The 20,189-nt window shown below is 35.3% G+C and overlaps 1 protein-coding gene across 2 annotated transcripts in view; it reads left to right on the plus strand.

Moving 5' to 3' along the window:
* The first annotated feature begins 4,144 nt into the window (after nt 1-4,144).
* Nucleotides 4,145-20,189, plus strand: part of zfyve9a (zinc finger, FYVE domain containing 9a) — a 121,193-nt gene continuing 105,148 nt past the window's right edge. Inside the window, exon 1 of one of the 2 annotated variants that reach the window (XM_028811457.2) lies at nt 4,145-4,427. The gene's annotated coding sequence lies outside the window, so the exon portion shown is untranslated. The remainder of the gene's footprint in view (nt 4,428-20,189) is intronic. The other variant, XM_028811458.2, reaches the window with a different exon arrangement.

A 20,189-nucleotide genomic window follows, 5' to 3' on the forward strand; every position in this document is an offset into this window, starting at 1 on the left:
AAGAGGTCTAACTTTTGCTATGTTTCTTAAGTGAAAAAATGCTGTCCTAGTGATCTGATTAATATGCGATTTAAAATTCAGGTTACAGTCAACAGTTATCCCTAAATTCTTTACCTCCGTCCTGACTTTTAATCCTAATTCATCGTTTGTTTCTATTATATTTCATTATATCCATTATTGCCAATCACTAAAATTTCTGTTTTCTCTTTATTTAGCTTGAGAAAATTACTATTCATCCATTTAGAAACACAAGTAAGACATTGTGTTAGTGAAACAACAGAGTCGGGGTCATCAGGTGCTATTGATAAATACAGCTGTGTGTCATCCTCATAGCTGTGGTAGCTCACGTTATGCCCTGAGATAATCTGACCTAATGGAAGCATGTAGATCGAAAAGAGCAGCGGACCCAGGATAGAGCCTTGTGGAACACCATATAGAATATCATGTGTCTTTGAGTTGTAATTACCACAACTAACAAAGAATTTTCTACCTGCCAGGTAGAATTCAAACCAGTTTAAGACACTGCCAGAGAGGCCCACTCATTGACTAAGGTGATTTCTAAGAATATCGTGATCAATGGTGTCAAATGCGGCACTCAGATCTAAGAGGATGAGAACAGATAAATGGCCTCTGTCTGCATTTACCGGCAAGTCACTTACTACTGCGTCATTTACTAATACTGAATAAAAAAATAACCTTGAGAAGAATAGCAGCCCAGAGTTCAACATTTACATGTCTTAAATAGTTTTTTTCTTGGATATGTAGGTGGCAATATACTTGCAGATCTATGATGGGAAACCCACCAAATATACTTTATGTAGTTCACAGTAATAAGTAATAATGTACAGTATGTAAATGGCACCCTTTACTTATTATAAAAATGTTTTGTTCTTTAGCTTGTTTTTCACAAATCTGAATTAAATATGTTCATTAGTTTTGAACTATGAATTTCAAAAATTCTACATAATGTGTGCACTGAATTTGTTGTTAACATGACAACGCTGATTCTAAAAGCTGCACCCACCATTGGCATTGTATGTTGGCATTGTAGCCTATATGTTATAATCTCCTGTATACTAAGGCCACCTAATGTGCACTGCCAAAACTGGACTATACTCAGATCTTTACTGTTTAACTGCCTGCTGTACATCAGTGGGCACAATTCTATGGAATAAAGGTGACAACAGCTTTGTTAGCAACAGTTTGTAATTTTTAGGATATTTTGAGCCCTAGTGTATACTACATGCCATCTTCTATGGTAAGTGACCACTTCATTACCTAATATTGAGTTGATCCAACATTTATCTTTAGACTGGTCTACGTTTGTCACCAAATACAAGCTCCGATGGCTCCCACACTTGTTGCACATAATCTGGTGGTGTATCTTCAAATAACCTTTTCAGTTTCATTTCACTGATGCCTGATTGGATTTAGTAATTTAAATTGGATTTAAGTGCCTTGAGCATGGGAAAGGTAATACTGTATATAAATAAAATGTATTCAATAACTTATCTACTTGAATATGAAAGAAAGTATCAAGCATGTTAAAACAAGTCTGGTCATGTTATGACATGTCTCAAAGTTACTCATGCACAGTTGCGGCTCAGTGCGAGTCTAACATTCCAAGAGACAGGCTGTCGGGAGAGTCCTTGTGCGAATCAAGTAAGCTTCTTCACAGCAATGCGCTGGCTCACATATCACGTCAATCACAGGCTGCCATCCGAGAATGTGGGTTAGAACGGCTGAACCATCTACCCTACAGTCCTGACCTGGCTCCCTCAGATTATTTCCTGTTCCAAGTTTTGAAGAAATCTCTCTGTGGTCCTTCCTACTGAGGTAGATAAATTATTGAACACTCCTTGTATTATTATTATTATTATTATTAGTAGCAGTAGTATTGGCAATCAAATATGCCATTGTGTTAAATTGAAAATACTGCCAGGTTGGTGGGACCATTTCAGATCTTTTTTTTTTTTAATTATAGCACATAGCATTATCTTATGAAAAGTCAATTTACCATTGGGTACAATTCTGTCATAAAGCAATACACCTAATTAGGAACAATGTTTGGATATTCAGTGGGATTTGAATATTGTTCTTCTTGTACAATTGGATTCAAATTGTGTCACAAAAATACACCAAATGTCACTACAACTCCAACATTACCACCCTTAATTGTTGACACCCCATAAAATGGATCCTACAATATCTAATGTTGAACCAAATAAAAAAATGACTTCAGTAAGGAGGATAATTCAATTATGCTAAATGGAAATTTTAAACCATTGGTCTAAAATGACTTTAACTGCATATAACATAAAAAACAAGAAACTCTTTTTTATGCAGAGCTAAGGTTGTCTGTAGTTAGATGCCCATGGAATACTGCTGAAACAACAGATTGACCACCTAGTGCCAGGTTTGCCTAACCATTTCCTCTCTATTTTAATCATCAATATATTTCATTAATAATAAATCTCAATGCATCCCCAAATCACAGCTTCTAGGATTCTAGGGCAATTGGTGTTTATAAATTACCCACGTGTGAGTGTGGTAGTTGTATTTTGTATGATGGTGACCCGTGGTGGACTTACATGAAATTCAGGGTTGGCTGCTGGGATAGGCTTCCTATTCTCATGACCATGAACTTGTAGTAAGAAGTTTTGTTAAAGGATGATGTGGCATATGGCTGAGTTTCAATTATTCATAGACTGGAGTTTTTATGGACAAAATATTTAAAACTTTATTAAATGCCACTTATATACTCTTTATGGTATATGAGTTAGAATTCAATGTTTCTTTTTTTCCCCTCAGACTAGAAATATTTTTTTTTCTGTTGAACAGAACTGAACTAGTGAGTTATAGGTGTGAACCACCCAGCCACCCTTACCCAACACAGACAGGTAGAGACACGAGTTCAATCAGAGCATGCATTTTTATTCACGTGAGGAGCACTATTTTCTTGATCTCCACAGCACAGTACACAAACACCAAATGCACAGTCCAACACAAAACCCTTTCCTTTTCATTTTCCTCCTGCTCCTCCTCCTTCTTCTTCTTTTTCTTCCTTCTCCACCTCTACTCCTCTCCTGGCAAGCTTCGTCCACCTCCTCCCGACTCTGGCTCCCCAAATAGAGTGCGGCGGCTCCTTTTAAGCAGACCCTGGGAGTGTTCCAGGTGGCTTATTAATTGGACATGGAATCAATCCAAAGTGTGGTGAAAGCCCCATGTAGGCCTCTGCAGCTACCCCTGGTGGCCCCCACGGAAACCAACATGGCTATGCCATGCTCCAACTCCCAGCGTGTCCTGTGGGAATCCATGGTGCCACTGCCACCCAGGAGGGCTGCCTTCTAGCACCCTGGGAGAGGTAGTGCCCTGCTGATGCTCTCCAGTCCCCTTCCATCCAGCTGGCATCCCAACCAGGTATTGGCTGTCGCCAGCCCTCACATACGATAGACATTTGTGCCTTATCCAGTCACAATGTATTTGCTGACCAGTCACAGCACATTCTAAAATTCAAATATGGATAATTGAATATTCAGGAAATCAAAGACATCCTATTTGTAGCGAAATGGGCAATATTTAAATCTCTTTAAAACCTGTGCAGCTTCAACCAATGACTTTTTATAGAGGTAATTGATAAGACATCAAAAAGACTAACTTGTCCAAAAATCTAAAGCGAGATGGCTACCTTACCAATAGGATATCTCGCCATCTCTCCACAAATGACTGGATGAGGTCTTCTTAGATACTTACCGGTACCAACCAACTGAGGTTTTTTAGTTCGTAAAATGTTGCAAGGTTTCTAACCATCAAAGAAATACAAAATAAAAAATAGCTCTAATACAATGTCTGCTGTATAAACATTAACAGAAAAAAATAAAATGCATACACTTCGAGTGTAACTACTAACCGGTATGATGTCCTGTAAAGAGCGAAGGTAAAACGCGAGCATCCCTGCAGATGTCGACTGACGTTGCCCTCCACGGCAGTGGTGGCGCTGCAGAGACCAAAAAAAAATAAAAAAATACGCAGCTCTAAACAGATATGACGCTATCCAATCGGATAACAGCAAAGTGAACTATACGAAACGATAGCCATTTTGGCTCTACATAGAGAAGTCCAATAAGGTTTAAACAATACAGTTTAACCGATCCAAAATGGCGGACATTGCTGCAGTTTCCTAACCTTCAGTACGCTGTAAACTTAACAGGAGGGGGACTCTTTGCGTTGACCGAGCTCCTCGATTACGCTAGCAGCCTGGAGACATTAGAGTTCACACAAGGAGACTTACAAATCAGCAGAAAACCAAAATCTTCATAAAGTGATATTTAATAAGTCTATTTCTGGAAACAATGAAGAGTATCAAGAGAGATGGTGTATGGCGGCCAGGTTGGTGAAGATGAGGGTTCTTCAGGTGTGCACGAACGGTTTGTTATTTTCATTTATTTTGTATAAAATTGTTTATTCAACATGTTACGTCGATCCCTCGTTTCTTGGAAGTATTTTGTAAATTCATTTTGAGCGGTCGTGATACGGTTTATTTTCTCCGTTCGCTTTAGTAGAATAACGCACACACTTAAAAAACGTTGGTGTGAAAGCTTAAAAATATAATCAGCCTTAAGGTATGCATTTAAATAATGTAAGTCACATTAATAAAAATAACTACATGAGAAATCGGAGCATTGAATACCTTATGCGCAGATAGGCCAGCGAAGTTGTGTGCATTTCACAGGTTTCTATTAAAGAATAGGGTTCGTGTGACTAGGACGAACGCAGATGAAGAATGGTGCAGTGCTTAATGAAAGTGAATCGGCAGATGTGTGAAGCTACTTAGAGAACCGCTTCGTGTTGGGTCGCTTTAATTCTCAAACTCTTTATTGTTGTGTGGTGATTTTTTTATAGTCCATTGTACTATTTCGAGTTAATTTTTAGAACGGATTGGTAGGTGTGCATCCAGGTAATTATATTGCTGTTCTGATTCTAAAGACATTGCGATTCTTACTTTGCATCTTACGTTGACAATTGCAGCTTTCACTGTTTCGTCTTACCGTTGAAGACGATACAACAAAACGAGCATTTTAGCGTAAATCGGGCATTTGGCGTGCAGTCTTTCTGAAGTACTCGAACGTTCAGCTGTGTAGTGAAACTAAGTGAAAAGTTGAATTTGATTCCTTTGGGGTGCAATTCTGTATCTGACAAAAGTGTTGAGTCAAGAATGGAAAGAGTAATGTCATTTTGATATCTTATTTATATATATAGTTTTTTTTTTTTTTTTTTTTTTCACCTGTATTATTATCATTCTTTAATTTAATATTATTTATTGTATCAGTATGCTGCTGCTGAAGAATGTGAATTTCCCATTGGGATTAATAAAGTATCTATCTATCTATCTATCTATCTATCTATCTATCTATCTATCTATATATATATAACTAAGGCATGATTTGTGTATCAGCAATCTAGTATGTGTAGCACAACGTAACGAGCATACAGAAAGAAGACATGGGTAGGAGAAGTCAAGATGGTCAAGATGGAAACAAAATCTCAAGTTACAGGCATTGGCGGATATACTAAACCTCCTGGGAGAAGCCTCCAGTCCTTTGAAATTAGAAAAGCCAAAGTCTTGCTGACTTGGTCTAATCTGCCATCCCGCCTCCAGGACAAATTATTCTAGAGTTCATAACTGTTGTGCTTTGGTATTATGGTATAATTCTATGTTAAATATTGTACCACTATAGGGAACTGAGCATCTGGGAAAAGGTATATGGTAATTGTGATTGCTTACTTAAGAAGTTATGTTTACAGTTTGGATAACCAAAACAGAAACTCTAGTTCAGGGTATGCTATTGCGAAGTGCAATGTTTTGAGCAGGAGTTTATTTGTACCAAAAGGTATCTTTTTGTATTGATGTTGCAAGGAGCTGAATTACTTTTTCCTGTTGCAGACATATTTGTCCTTGGAATGTCTAGTAGAACTATATTTTGTAGTCACAATGTATAGATGTACATATTATTAATATGCTGTGTTAGGTGTGAAATCTTTGGCAGTAGGTTTGAAATCTTGTCAGCTGTGTATGTTAGGATTAAATTTAAAATCAAATTTCTAACTTAACAGGAAGAAAAATGAAGAGACACAAAAAAAGGAGTTAAACGTTAGTACTTGCTAGAGAAAGTAATGATCCCTGAGGCAGATTTTTGAGTGTAATGTACAGTAGGCTGCAAATAGAATTATTCCAACTGTGTTTCATTAAAGCATAACAGTTTTCAGTTCCACTTGAGGTGAATGTATGAGAGAATATTTCTGATTTTAATTTAGTAATGGGAATATTAAAGAATATAGAACAGCATTAATCATACATAAATTATATGCACATTTAGTATATGTAAGTTTTAAGTTCATGTTACTGCTTAGGGAATTTATGTTTTATGAGTTTAAGGACAAGCATGTGTTGCCCACTCTTTGTTTTAAATAATTAAAACAATGAAGCAATCAGGAAAGCATAATAGTGCTTTATCTTATTTTTCATTTTTCAAAAGCTCCCTTTTTATTGAATTTATGGTTGATTCCCAAAGTTTTTTTTTCATTATATTTAAAATTAATGGTTTTCTCACATTAAATCAATTTTGAGGAGAACACAGGCCAATTCAGCCCATCAAGTTTGATTCACCTGGATTCTCCAACATAACAGCCAGTTGAGTTTTGAAGGTCCCTAAACTCCTGCCCTCTACCACACTACGTGATAATTTATTCCCTGTGTCAGTTGTCTGAAGTAAAACTTGCTAACATTTGTGTGAAATTTACTGTAACAAATTTTCAGCTGTATCCCCATGTTTTTGTTGCAGTAACAGCAGGGATTCATTGTACTAATAATTCCCTTTATAATTTTAAAAATGTTGATCATATCATCTCTTAATCTCTGTTGTCTTAAATTTAAGCTTCACACCCCATTCTGTGTTTCCTCATAGTTCATACCTCTGTCCCAGAATCAGCCTAGTCAATGTTCTCTGGACCTCGTCTAGCCCTGCTAAAATTTTTTTTCAACATGACAACCAAAATTGTACATAGTACTCCAGATAATGTGTCATTTGTGAATGATATAGTTTAATTATAACCTCTATTGACATGTGCTCTTCACATTGGGTTAAATAACACTTAAACATTCTTAATCACCTCTGTACACTGTCTGGATATAGGTAATGACCAGTCCATTATGAGTTCTAGGTCCTTCTCATAAGGTGTACTTTCAAGTTTAAATGTTCCATTGTGTACTCAAATCTAACTTTTTTTTTTCCTATGTGTAACATTTACTTGCATAAAATTTGATCTGCTACAAATCTGTCTAAATCTATATGTTGTAATGATTCATCTGATCCTAAATTATCTGACCTTTCTCTTAGTTTAGTATAACCTGCAGACTTGACCTGCTTCTTGTTTGAATTCTTATTATGGTCATCTGTATATGTTAAAAAGAGCAGCAGCTTCAGCACTGATCCATGGGGTACCAAAGCATATTAGGGCCACAGAGTAGAAGAACAAAATAGGGACACAGTAAAGAAAAGAGAGGTCTATTTCTTGATTAAAGTCAACATTTCAGAGATGTTAAGTGAAAGATCCTTTCCCCAGTGTACCATAGGATCTTTTAAAGGAAGGGGCTTTAAAATATTTTTATATATTATTTAGATGCTGTCTGAGTTTTCAACTTCTGATCAGTATTGCCTCTGGAATAGAAATGGATGGGAGGTGAGGAAAATTGGACAGGTTCCTTTTAGTAAATTTTCTGATTTGAAAGTAGTAGAAAATTGTGGTTAGTTAAACTTTGAAACATAGTTGTTTATTAGCTGCAAAGACATTATCTACAGTATATACAAAGTGGTTTAATCTTAAACTTTTCCCAGATATTAAATACTGTGTATATTTGAGAGGGTAGAAAAGGTGATTATCCTGTAGTGGTGCAATAGATAAAAGCTTCTGTCTTAAAGTGCATTCTTGCATTGGTTCCATATACTCAGTGATTGATGCACAATTGGATTAACAGTACATTGACGATAATTTGTATTTACTGTTGCACAAAGTAGGGCGTATAAAGAAGTACAGTAAGATTTTATTTCTATTGCAAACTAGCCACGTGTATATTCATTAATTTGTATTAATGTTCAGGCCTTTACGGCCTGTGTATTTGCCGTCCAGTAATAAAATTGAAAGCAATATAGTGCTATGCCCCCTTCTGGTTTACGTCGTTGTAGAGTCACCCTTTGGAAGCGTGGATGTTTGTATTCCAAACAAATGAGGTTATAGTTGAATCTCATTTCTTAAAGAACTATTTGTGAATGTATACGGGGATGCAATGAAATAGAAATAGAAGCTTGGGACGGATGTTCATCTTGACAGTACTGATTCTCTGAAAGAACACTTGGTGTCCTATGTTTATACAGTAGCTAGTTTTACTTTCATGCAGATGTTTATTGTGTCATGATTGGCAATGTGAAGAACAAAAACGGAAGGAAAGGAACTGGGTTTGGTATGTTTGGTAGAGACCGTATGGGCTTCAGTAAAGAAAGCCCTCCCAGAAGAACATCAATTGAATTCAAAACCTTTGAGGAACATTGAAAAATCGTCATATGTGTTTAATTGTAGCCACCTGTTGGTTTATATGTAATTGTACTGTATGCTACCTTTTTAACTTATTTACTTTATGTATTCTGTTTATTTATTTTGTACTACTCATATTTAGTGGTAGTGCTGCTGCTTTGCAGTAAGGAGACTGTGGAAGATTGTGGGTTCGCTTCCCGGTTCCTCCCTGTGTGGATAGCGCTTTGAGTACTGAGAAAAGCGCTATATAAATGTAATGAATTATTATTATTATTATTTATGCATCACTACCACTGTGGCACAAGAATTTTACTTTGCTGTTGCAGTGTATGTTGCAATAAAGATCTTTGATCTCTCTAAATACTAATAAATGCAGTTTCTGTAGCAACATGAAGGGTTTTGTATTACACTGAAAAGCTCTTGCTAACAATTAAACTGAAAATATTTTCAAAAGATATATGCTTTGTGACAAAAAACATTTTTATGTTCAATCAAGCTATATTAGGCCATTTATGGCTTTTTGGGTGGGATAAATGTGGGGTAAAAGTGATATGTTCTCAGGATGTTGAGCTGATGGGCCATAGAGTAAAAACAATTTCAGATGCCTTTTGCCATAGTCATAGCAATTTTACTACTGTAAATAATAAGTGGTGTTTCTAATGTTAACGTAAGCATTCCCTGACATGAACATTGGCAATTGCTGCATTGTGAACAGTGCTTAGGGAGTGAACGTCTTTCTTGTATTTCCACTTGATTATAGTCATTCTGCCTTTTTGACACTTGGCTGTTTTCACTATGGAGAGAATCTTCATGTGACTGAATTCACCCAGCATATCACAGTGGTTCTGTTGTGTGCTGTATGCATCAGTTTCATTATTTATGTCAGAGTCTGATGACCAATTTAACTAATGATTTAATTAATGATTCAGTTTCAGTTTGTTCTAAAACTTGCTTTACAGCTTCTTGTTTACACTTCATCTGACTCCTGAACATTGAGTTTCCATAGAGTTTCTAAACGCATAGAAATATTCATAATGTTTTTGCAGCGTGATATTTGTATCCATTAGATGGCAACAGAATACTGTTCCAAGCATTACTCAGGCTTAATACTTTACATTGGATGATAACAACTGCTTAATCTGAGAGAAACTCTGACTTGAACATTTATACATAGGTTTCTGAACCTAAGAAATGCCCAGGGGCTCAGGGTTAAAGCCAAGGAGGTTAAAGATATTAGTTGTTTCTTTATGTTCATAAACTTTAGTTCCAGCTACATTGTTAATCTCCAAGATGTATTCCAGGCTTCCTATGTATTTGTTGAGCTAAAACTCTTAGCAGTATGGAGAAAATGTCAATAATTAAGAACTACCAGAGTTAAAAATTAGTTACGCTGGTACTCTTATAATAAAGGGAATACATTCTACAGTCTATTTGTAATGATAGCCTGTTTAAAGAGTATATTATTAAGCAAATACTGCAGTTAGGTTTCCTTTTTATTTGAAATTTGTTTTTATGTGAAACATATCCAATAATTTGTCTCCTAAAACATACTTTGGAAAACACATGATGTATTTTGCAGATATTTCTAATAATAAATTAGTCTGCAACACCATTTTTTGACATCTGGTACAAAGTACTTCTGCACTGCCTGTTGATACCAAATACTGATATGAATACTTTTATTAAAAAGTAGGGATGTGCCTGTACTTCTTGTTGGTACCCATATTAGTCTGACACTGCCCCTCAGGTTCTTATATCTAATATCAGCTCCATCTTATGGCTCTTTCTGAGTATAGAATGAGTTCTGGAGTTGAAGGTGATCTTCTCCTACAAAAGAGGGAAAGAATATGTTGTAATGGAAAAACTTTGATTTCATGTACCAGTCAGATGTTTTTACATGTATGATCATTTTGTTTGAGTTGTGTTGCACTGAGTGCAAAGTTTATTTCCAACAGATCTGTAATATACTCATTTGAAGTTGTATTTATTAATTTATCTTACACACCCTTTTAATACTTTAATGCAGCTTTATGTAACTGGAATCAATACAGTGTGCCACTTGCTGGATGTCTTCCCTGAGTAGAAAGATGCATAGTCATGTTTGAGCTGCAGCCAGCTTTACATGGCAACTCTACTTATGCCAGAGAAATCACTATTTACTTAACCTAATAACAAAATTAATCCAATCTTAATGTTATATTAATTTTTTAAAATTTATTTGCTTAATTGCAACATGTCTGTCAGTTCTCACTTTGAAAGACCTGACAATGAGAGTTTTTTTATTTTACATACTTTATAACCTATGTGTTCATTGATTTTCTTATGCACTAAATTTTGCACATTTTCCCTAAACTCTTGCATAAATATGCCCTACCTCCATATAAACCTCAAATGCAAAGTTATGTCTACTGTTACAAAGCACTCAGCACTGCAAGGTGTAATTTATCTAATGGGGAAATTTCTTGAGATAGTGTCGTTTCTATGTTTGTTAACACTAGCAGTTTAAAGATCCGAACGCATGTCATTTCTAGATTAAGACTTTAAACAGTTAGGTTGAGTCTTTATTTTCAATAAATAATGATAATGTTGAGAAAGTACTTTTAGAATATAATAATGCAGCCTTTTTATACTGTAATAGTTTTTGTGAAGGGCTTTGTTGTCAAGTGTTACAGTAACTTTGTTTTAAACAGTTTTCGGCTGTGTCTTTTAAGCAACAGAGTACAAATCATTAGCGTGCTAAAGTTTATGGATACACACTAAGAAAAAAAGTAAAATTATTGATAATATGAAACAAAACATATTCACATGTTCATGTATATGTGTTTTGTCGGTACTGTATTGCTGTCAGTATTTTCAGGAGACATACAAGTAAGAATTCTTCAAGTAAGAATTTTTTTTTACTGTGTTCACACAACAATAAACTTAAAGTGCAGGTGTACCTATCTGAATCGAATATTCCAAAATCAGGTAGTGTCCTCAGTTCTTGATTTCCTACGTTGTGGTTATTGAGAGAGTTTTAGTGGAGTTTTGAGTTCTTCGTAAGAGAAGAAACAAACTGATCTGTGATAGAGCTGAACTGTTACATTTGCTTTTAAATGACCTGGTTCTAACACTTGTAATCTTACTTAACCTCCTTAGCTTTACATTAAAAAAAAAAAAAAACGTAAAAAGTTTTGCTTTTTTGGCTTCAAAAATTATATTTTTTATTAAATCTCATCTTCCTATTGTAAAACGTGTAAAACGCTAAAAGAACAAAGTCAGAAGTGTAGAAAGTGTAATAAAGATGCAAATAATAATAATGAATAATAATTTGAACAGCACAGTGTACATGTGCGGATTTACCAGAATCACTTTCAGTTTCACTGTCTGTTTCAATTTCACTGCCTGAAGACAGATTCACCTCATCATCATTGCTGAGAGATGTTTCTTAGATGCCATTATGAAGCTAGGAGGAGACACGTCCACACCGTTGCCTGGGTAACACTTTGGCCTGACGCTTACACAGGACACCCCTGTGTCATTGCCCGAGTAATACCCAGCACTAACGCTGTTGGCACTTTTACAGCCTGAGTAATCTTCATGTTTTATGTGAGACATGTTTATAATGTTGCCTGATTGACACTTGTACTAACGCTTTCAGTGCTTTTTTTCTTAAAGCCCAAGTGATGCTTGGTTCTAACACTAAGGAAATTAAGCTGGATATTTATTTCAGTGGCAAAATATTTGTTATGATGCAATTTATTCTAATTGAAATTTCATTTTGTTTAGAGTCTTGTGGTTGTCCAAGGTAATAACATGCTCGAAAGAAAGTGAATTTTTGGGGCACCAACCCAGCCATCCTCATTTACTTTTAATTCCTAACAAAAACAAACACACAATGGTGTAAAATTAAACAAAACTATTCCCATATGAATAAACTGGAGTGGCTGGAATTAATCAGGATTTCTTGTCTGCTCTCTGAAAGTCATGGAGCTCCTTTGCTCTGGGTAGAAGGGACGCCTCCTTCATGGCGGTTGAGTTCATACAGCCCAGGGACCAGAAGGAGTGGAATCAGTTGCCCTCGCTGGGCAGTTTCTCTTTACTGTGTCAGAATAAGACAGGGCAATTAGTGGCAGTGCCCCCTCTTGGCCTGGGGAGGTACTGTATCACATACTTGAGAAGAACTTGGAGGGTGATCCTCTGATGCGTGTGCCGTATCAATTACCGACTATATATTACAAATATTTACAAGGGTTATTGTTAATTTTAATAAACATTAAACATGTTTATTCTTTCTTAAAAGCCACAAGTTTCTTTCACTTAAGTTTCTCTAGTGCCTTATCAAATAAAGTTGTACTGTTCTCATAGATTTATCATTTATTAACATCATTATTTTCTGTTTAAATAAAGTTAAATATACTCTCAGTATATGGTGTCAGCCTTTAGTGTTCATGAAGTACTCGGTTTTGGTGTTGGTTGTCTATCAGTGAATATATAATGGAAAGTACCAGAAGGCAACTTTCTAAGTATCAGCAACATTGCACAAAGTACTAAAATTCCTGCATCAGGTAAGCTGTTGCTGCTCCTTCAGTAGGGTGTTCCTTGCTTCTGACAATCCTGTATCCTCAGAGATCATCCCTCTGGCTAGACTAATCTTTTATGTGCCTAAATATCGGTCTAATATAGTGCCTTTTTTCCCATTTATTTTGGTTATGATTAGGTTTGTTTACCCACTGGTTCTAAATTTAAGTGCCATACATAAGATGGATGATCTGATGAAGACTAATAGAATGGGACAGCAGTTCCCACATTTATTTTAATTGTGAAACATTTTTCAACATGGTACAAAAATTTGGGATCCTGAAAATATTTATTGATTTTAGGTAAAACAACAAATAAAAAAAGAAAAATGTACCGAAAATACATTAAAAATTGTACAGATTAATATAAGGAAAAGCAAACATTAATGCAAATTGATAATGCAAAGTAACAAACATCTTCTTAGTATCCTTTCAAAATTTGTTTTAAAAGTAGATAACTGAACTCTTGTAATACCAGGTCTGTTAGCTAACTTCTGTATTTTGTTTTTGTTGCAGTACATAGAGAAAATCCTTTTTCACATGAATGGGTGGTACTAAGCAGTAACAAACTGCCTTTTTGAGTGAATTTGGATATTTTTTTTTTAGTTGCACCAAAACTCATTTAATTAAACTTAAATTTTTTTTATGAGTATGTTCATGTCCAATGGAAAAGAATCCAGTATGGCAATTTTCGTTATAGTGATCATAATTTATCTTTTATTTTGAATAGATTTTCTTTTTTACTTGAAGGTAAAGAGAATCATTTATTTTTGTGAATATATTTGCGAGATAAGCAGTTTAACTCAAATTAAACATTTGTAAAACTTTCTGCTAATGCAAATTTATCATTGTATAAGAATATGGTGAGCATTTTTGTAATTTGAACAATGTAACAAGAACATTGCCATGCAATAGCCATCTAATCTCAGTATGTTACTGCTAAGATGTATGTTGGCTGATCATAAATTCACATAAGCTTGAATAATTTTATTTTTAATGGTCAAGTTTTCGTTAAGTGTAATTTAATTCTTCTTATTTAAAATACATTTTAAAGGTAAAAAGAGATGTTTCAAGCTACTATTTTATGTCTGTGAAGAACAAAGAGACTACTTGTATAGGTTTTTGCATTGTTTTTAATTTGTGTCACTGCCCTTTAAGAGGTCCTATCATTGACTCTACACCATCACTGTATATATTAACACATTTCCCCCATTCCCTTATTCCTTGCGTTCTCCTAAATTTGTTGATAGTCAAAATATAATTATTGGTTTGTAAATTTTCACTGAGTAACATGTTTTCTTAAATAGGATTATTGTGGTAATAACATATGAAAACTAATAAATTGATAGATTTGCAACGTCCATCGTCTCATCTAATTGTAAAGCCTTAAAATAAGTTCCTGCTCAATATCATTGGACAAATCATACATTTCATGTGAAACTGTAATATTTGAGAGAATCTTTTTTGAACAACATATTTGATGTATAGTTTTTTTGAGAATTTCAAAATTTGTATTCATTTCACTAGAGAGCTTTATATGGTAGCTTATTTTATACTAAACTGGTGTTGCCTTTTCATTGGTTGATGACATTTTCAATATGAAATGTTTAGTTTTGGCAAGAAACTTAAGTTTTACTTCAAAAATTGTCATCTTTGATTTCATATTCTGAATGATTTGTTTCAAAATGTCTACATAATTTAGCTGGTGCTAAGTTAATAGCTCTGCTAATGAATAATTTGGTAAGATTTTATTACATAATACACATTTAGCAACAGGAGGCTCAGGATTTCAGAGGTATCCGAGTAATAAATGACTCACTTTTGCGTTTTATATACCTTACTGAAATTTTAGTATCTACAAATGACACTTGTACAAAATAACAATTATCTGTTCAATTTTTGTACCAAAAATATAAGGGATGACAATTGCACAATAAATGTGAATACATAGTACATGCTGGTCTATGACACATATGCCCACTCCTGCACTGTGTATCTGTAGGCATCCTCGGTGACAGCAAGTGTCAGAGAGACAGCATTAGAACATAGAAAGCTGAGCACATAGTGATTTCATGTAATTAGATTTTAACAGTTTAGATTAATGTAATCATATTTGCTAGTGTATTCATATTTTAACACATTTTTTATACATATTATAAACTTTAGTATAAATTACAGCCCGAAAACTGTTTTTATTACAGAACCTGTTTTACGTAAGTTCTGTTTTTGTTAATAAGTTCAAGCAGCTTTTTATTCACTTCCACTTGTTGGTAAAGAAAAGTAAAGTGCATGGTGTGCTGTGGTTACTGATTGGCTATTATACGTATATTTACTAACATGGTGATGTAAGTGAAGTAAGCTGCATACTGTAATTTTCAAGTACTTCTAGTATATTAATTAATATGGGACCATCTGTGAAGCAAACATTCCAGTGCTATTGCCAGTCTACTTTATTTTATGATATGGAAGCATAACTAAAGTACCCAGCAAGATACAGTTGTTCATGAGTATGATGTTACATTTCTGGTTTACCTGTGAATAAATTGTGTATGTTTTATATCCAGTTATCTATAAACTTACGCTGTGAGAACAAGCGTGAAACCATGTGTAAGCAAAGTGATTCACACCATTAGTAGATCTCTTAAGCCGTCAATTAATTTACTGGACTTGCTTTTGCTCTGTCTTGTCAGTTATTACAATAATCAATTTCCATATTTGATACTATATTGTTGTCTTATTTACTCTCTAATGTCTATGCCATATAGCACTGTGTAAAATTAAATCCTAATTTTTAATTTTAATTTAATTTCATTCTAAAAAATTGGCCACCCAAGAGTTCTGTTGGAATTGTTTAGCGCTTGAAGATCCATTTAGAAGATTAAAAAAAAAATGCCCACACTTTTCAAGGGAGTATGAAACATTAAGTAATTAGTTACATTTTTTTTATGAATCAACTGCAGTTCAGAAGCTATCTGAAAAAAGACATGGATATTTATGCTGTGTTTGTGAGCTGTTGGATTATTTGGAGCTTTGAGTTATGACTATCTCCTTCCCAATTCAGAAATGCAAGGTCACTGTTGATTTGTTACTTTGTTTTTTCTTTTTTTTAAAATAATGATAAACTCTATTTTCTGTAAAACTGAAAACAAATTAAATATATTAAATGTGTATCACTTTGCTCCAAATGCAGTTTGAATGTAAAAATAGGATTTCTGGCTAAACAGGCTATATTTTTCATTTTATACTATTGACTAAGATGAAAGGTCAGAGTTACATTACAACTCAAGGAATTCAGGTAGCTTTGGTTTTTCCAGATTGTCTGTGTTATATCTCTGAGTTCCGTTGAGGGGGGGTGGTGGGGGTTGGGGGTTGACTTGAAAACTTGTATCTACTGTGTGTTCCAATGGCACATAAGTGATGATAAGAATTGTGAAGTCTCAAGAATTGACATTTCAATGAAAAGTTGATACCAAAATTTCAAAAACATAGCATTTAATAGTATCAGAAAATGAAAATTTGTTCTGCACTCAATCATGACTGCTAGTAGAATAGTTACTTTTGGAAGGCACACTAATATATAGTACATAAGAACAAATGTGAGTAACAACTATATATAAAATAGTTCAGTGGTAATGATTAGGGGTGTCACAGTACCAGAAGTTTTTGTATTCAATACCACTACCAGTGAAACTCCCGATTGTCGATACCTATTTGAGGTGTATTGTGAAAGCAGTGGAGAAATTTTTTATAAGCCACTTAATAGATTGTCTTACAAAGGAGGGATCCACAAAAAAGTACTGATTAGTCGTGATTAATAAGCATTGAATCTTGTAAAGCTGTCTTGCAGAATTGGGTGTTATTTAGAATAATTATGTTGGAGTCAAATAATTATAAAAGAGAAAAATAACAAGGCAACACTATATCCTAAAAACAAAAGGCCCTGCATGTGTAAGATGTATACATCCTGTACACCTAAAATTGCATAAACGTAGCATCCTAAACCACCCAGTGTTTTCAAGGCAGTACATGCACTCCAATATAATCGGTGCATAAGTAGTTCTAGTTAAATAATGAACATTAATTGAAAACAACTATATAAGGTCTCATTTTTATCAGTGAACAGCTGCACACAAGAACAAAACCAGAGAAAGAAGATAACAGTCTCAATAGCATCCTTTTGCACATTTAAATTGCATTTATAGTAAAACCTTGATTATCCGTCAGGGGTTGGGACCAAGGCCGTGACAGATAAGAGAAAAAAATGGATAACAGAAAAGCTACTTTAAAATTATGTACTGTAGATTAGTGAAGTCATATTTATTTATATAGTATTAACAAAATTAATCAATTCATATAATATTGCAACGACCAACATAATAAAGAAACACAACTCAGAAGTTCCCGAGTTTTCTGCATTTTACTTGGAGTCTTTGTTCCGTAACAAATGGTGCCTGGCTTATTATACTCCATTATCTGGGTTATGGAACACACCTCCAAAATGATAAAAGAATGCTTTCTCTACCAACCAGCAAGCCCAAGATTCTCGAAAGAATCGCAAATCCAGGAGTGGCAATCACTTTCTGTTCCCTCCGATATTTGGAGGGATGTAATATCATGGAGGGTGGGTGCGTCCCTCGTTTACAGGTCGTAGCCATACGGGCTCGTGTTTGTATTACTAACCATTGAGCCCCTTCCATTTGGAGCCGTGACCCCTTTGCCTCTGTGGAGCCGTGACGTCTTTGCTTCTGGTGTGTCTGAAGCGCGTTGTAGGAGCCCCCGTATATTGTTGTTATCCATGCGGTCTCGTCTGTGTTGTTCTGTGGCTGTGTCGTTAGGTAGACGTCGTTTACTGTTAGGAAGCATAATCCAACTTACATTTAATACTGAATTACCGTTATGTGATTCACATATGCTACACTGACTGCTGGCACAGTGGATTAGATCAAGTGTAGTTTACAGGTTGTGGTGTTTGGGCGCCACGTACTGACTCTGGGAAATACGGGCTCGGTGTTGTATTACATATTGTTGAGCTCTTTCCATTTGGAGCCGTGACTCCTTTGCCTCTGCTGACACGGACTGCTGGCACAGAGGATTAGAGCAAGTTTAGTTTACAGGTTGTGTTGTTAGGGCGCCACCTACTGACTCTGGGAAGCCGCTGGGTTTGACTCTGGGGTGCTTGGGCGCCACATACTGACTCCGGGAAGTACGGGCTCGGTGTCGTATTACAGATCGTTGAGCTCTTTCCATTTGGAGCCGTGACTCCTTTGCCTCTGCTGACACGGACTGCTGGCACAGTGGATTAGAGCAAGTTTAGTTTACAGGTTGTGTTGTTTGGGCGCCACCTACTGACTCTGGGAAGCTGCTGGGTTTGACTCTGGGGCGCTGTGGCGCATTGCGCATGCGCGTCGGTGCGTCCGCCGTTCGCGGCACAGTGCGCATGCACTCGGTGCGTCCGCCGTCCGTGCATAAATTAAACTGTCGTTTAGTAATATAGATCATTTAATCTCTTGCCACTCACGTTTCTTTTATCTCTATACCGCAAACACTCCTGCTTATTGTTTCCTGACTCTACACAAAACTTCCACTGCACCTTCCTTTTCTCCTAATTTCTCCTGTCACTCATCTAACAGAAGTGTCCACCCTTTACAGAACAGAAGCCCTTCACCCAGTCCCATTACAGCATTCATTCCACACTTTCTTCTCCCCAACAATGCATCACAAGCTGCCTGCACATCACAATATATTAACAAAACATAATATAACATTTAAAAAAATCACAATACAGGAGAACATTAGTATTAATACATTACTGTCAGTGGTTTCCATTTTCAACACATTTTTCAATTTTGTCGGCATCACCCTTTGTATCGTTCACTGTAGTTCTTCTACTCGGTAAATTGAAGAATGCTTGAAGCATTTTTGCCATTTTGTAAATGTTTAATAACACAGTTTTTTGTGACAATTCCAGCACCACATGCTTATGTTTATCAGCCATACATTGTGTAGTAGATTAATTATAATAAAAGAGAAGCACTACGAAACTCTATTAAAACTGAAAGGTATGTAACTGACACTCTGATTTTAAAATGCGGCCTGATGTGGTGCTGGGGAAGAACACTATGCACTAGTGTTCTCATCATGGTGTTCAGAAGAGTCTTTCAAGGCTGCCATTGCAGTTACCATGTTAATCTGCTTCTCTTTAAGAGCTGTTGTTTTGGCTTAAACTTTTGTGTAGTCTTTTTAACAATTGGATTATTTAGCTGTGTGGTGGCTTCCAGGATTGAATTACATGACTTTTTTAGTGTCCAAATCGAGAGACGCGTGAGCTTTTTCATGCCAAGAAGATTTTTTTGGTGAGTCAAAATCAGCATTGTGTGGTCTGTGTGATAAAGAAGTCCTTGTGCAAAGGACCAAAGCATAGTGGTTTATGGAAATTAGGTAGAAGAATGGATTGCTTTTAATTTAAGATTTTGAAAAATGCAAAATTAGCTGGAGGAATGATGTACAGTAAACTCAGACTGACTTTTTGCCAATGTCTCCTAAGATCTCCATTACATGCATTGATTGTGTACATAAATTCCTTTTTTTTTTTGGATGCCTTGTTAAAGTGTCTATTCAATAAGAAGTCATAACAATGTCAATAATTTGCTGTTTAACTCGCATTAATGCTAATTTCTGATTTATTCATTTTGGGACATCTGTAATGTCATGACCTAAGCAGAGAGCATTAAAGTGGTTAAAATATCCTATATATGTATCATTAATTTGTTATAAAGGTGAGAAAAACAATTGTCATGTTTTTTTTTACTGAATCCCAGCAATTTATTTTGACACAGTATTCTGCATTTATTTCAGACTGAGATGAGCACACTTTTGTAAATTTTCTATATATATATATATATATATATATATATATATATATATATATATATATATATATATATATATATATAATAGAGAGAGAGAGAGAGAGAGAGAGAGAGTGAAATATATTTTCAAGGCCAAAGTACTTGAATGTGAACTCGGCATATATGAGAACTC

Source organism: Erpetoichthys calabaricus, chromosome 10 (genome assembly GCF_900747795.2).
Source record: "Erpetoichthys calabaricus chromosome 10, fErpCal1.3, whole genome shotgun sequence".
Lineage (NCBI taxonomy): Eukaryota > Metazoa > Chordata > Cladistia > Polypteriformes > Polypteridae > Erpetoichthys > Erpetoichthys calabaricus.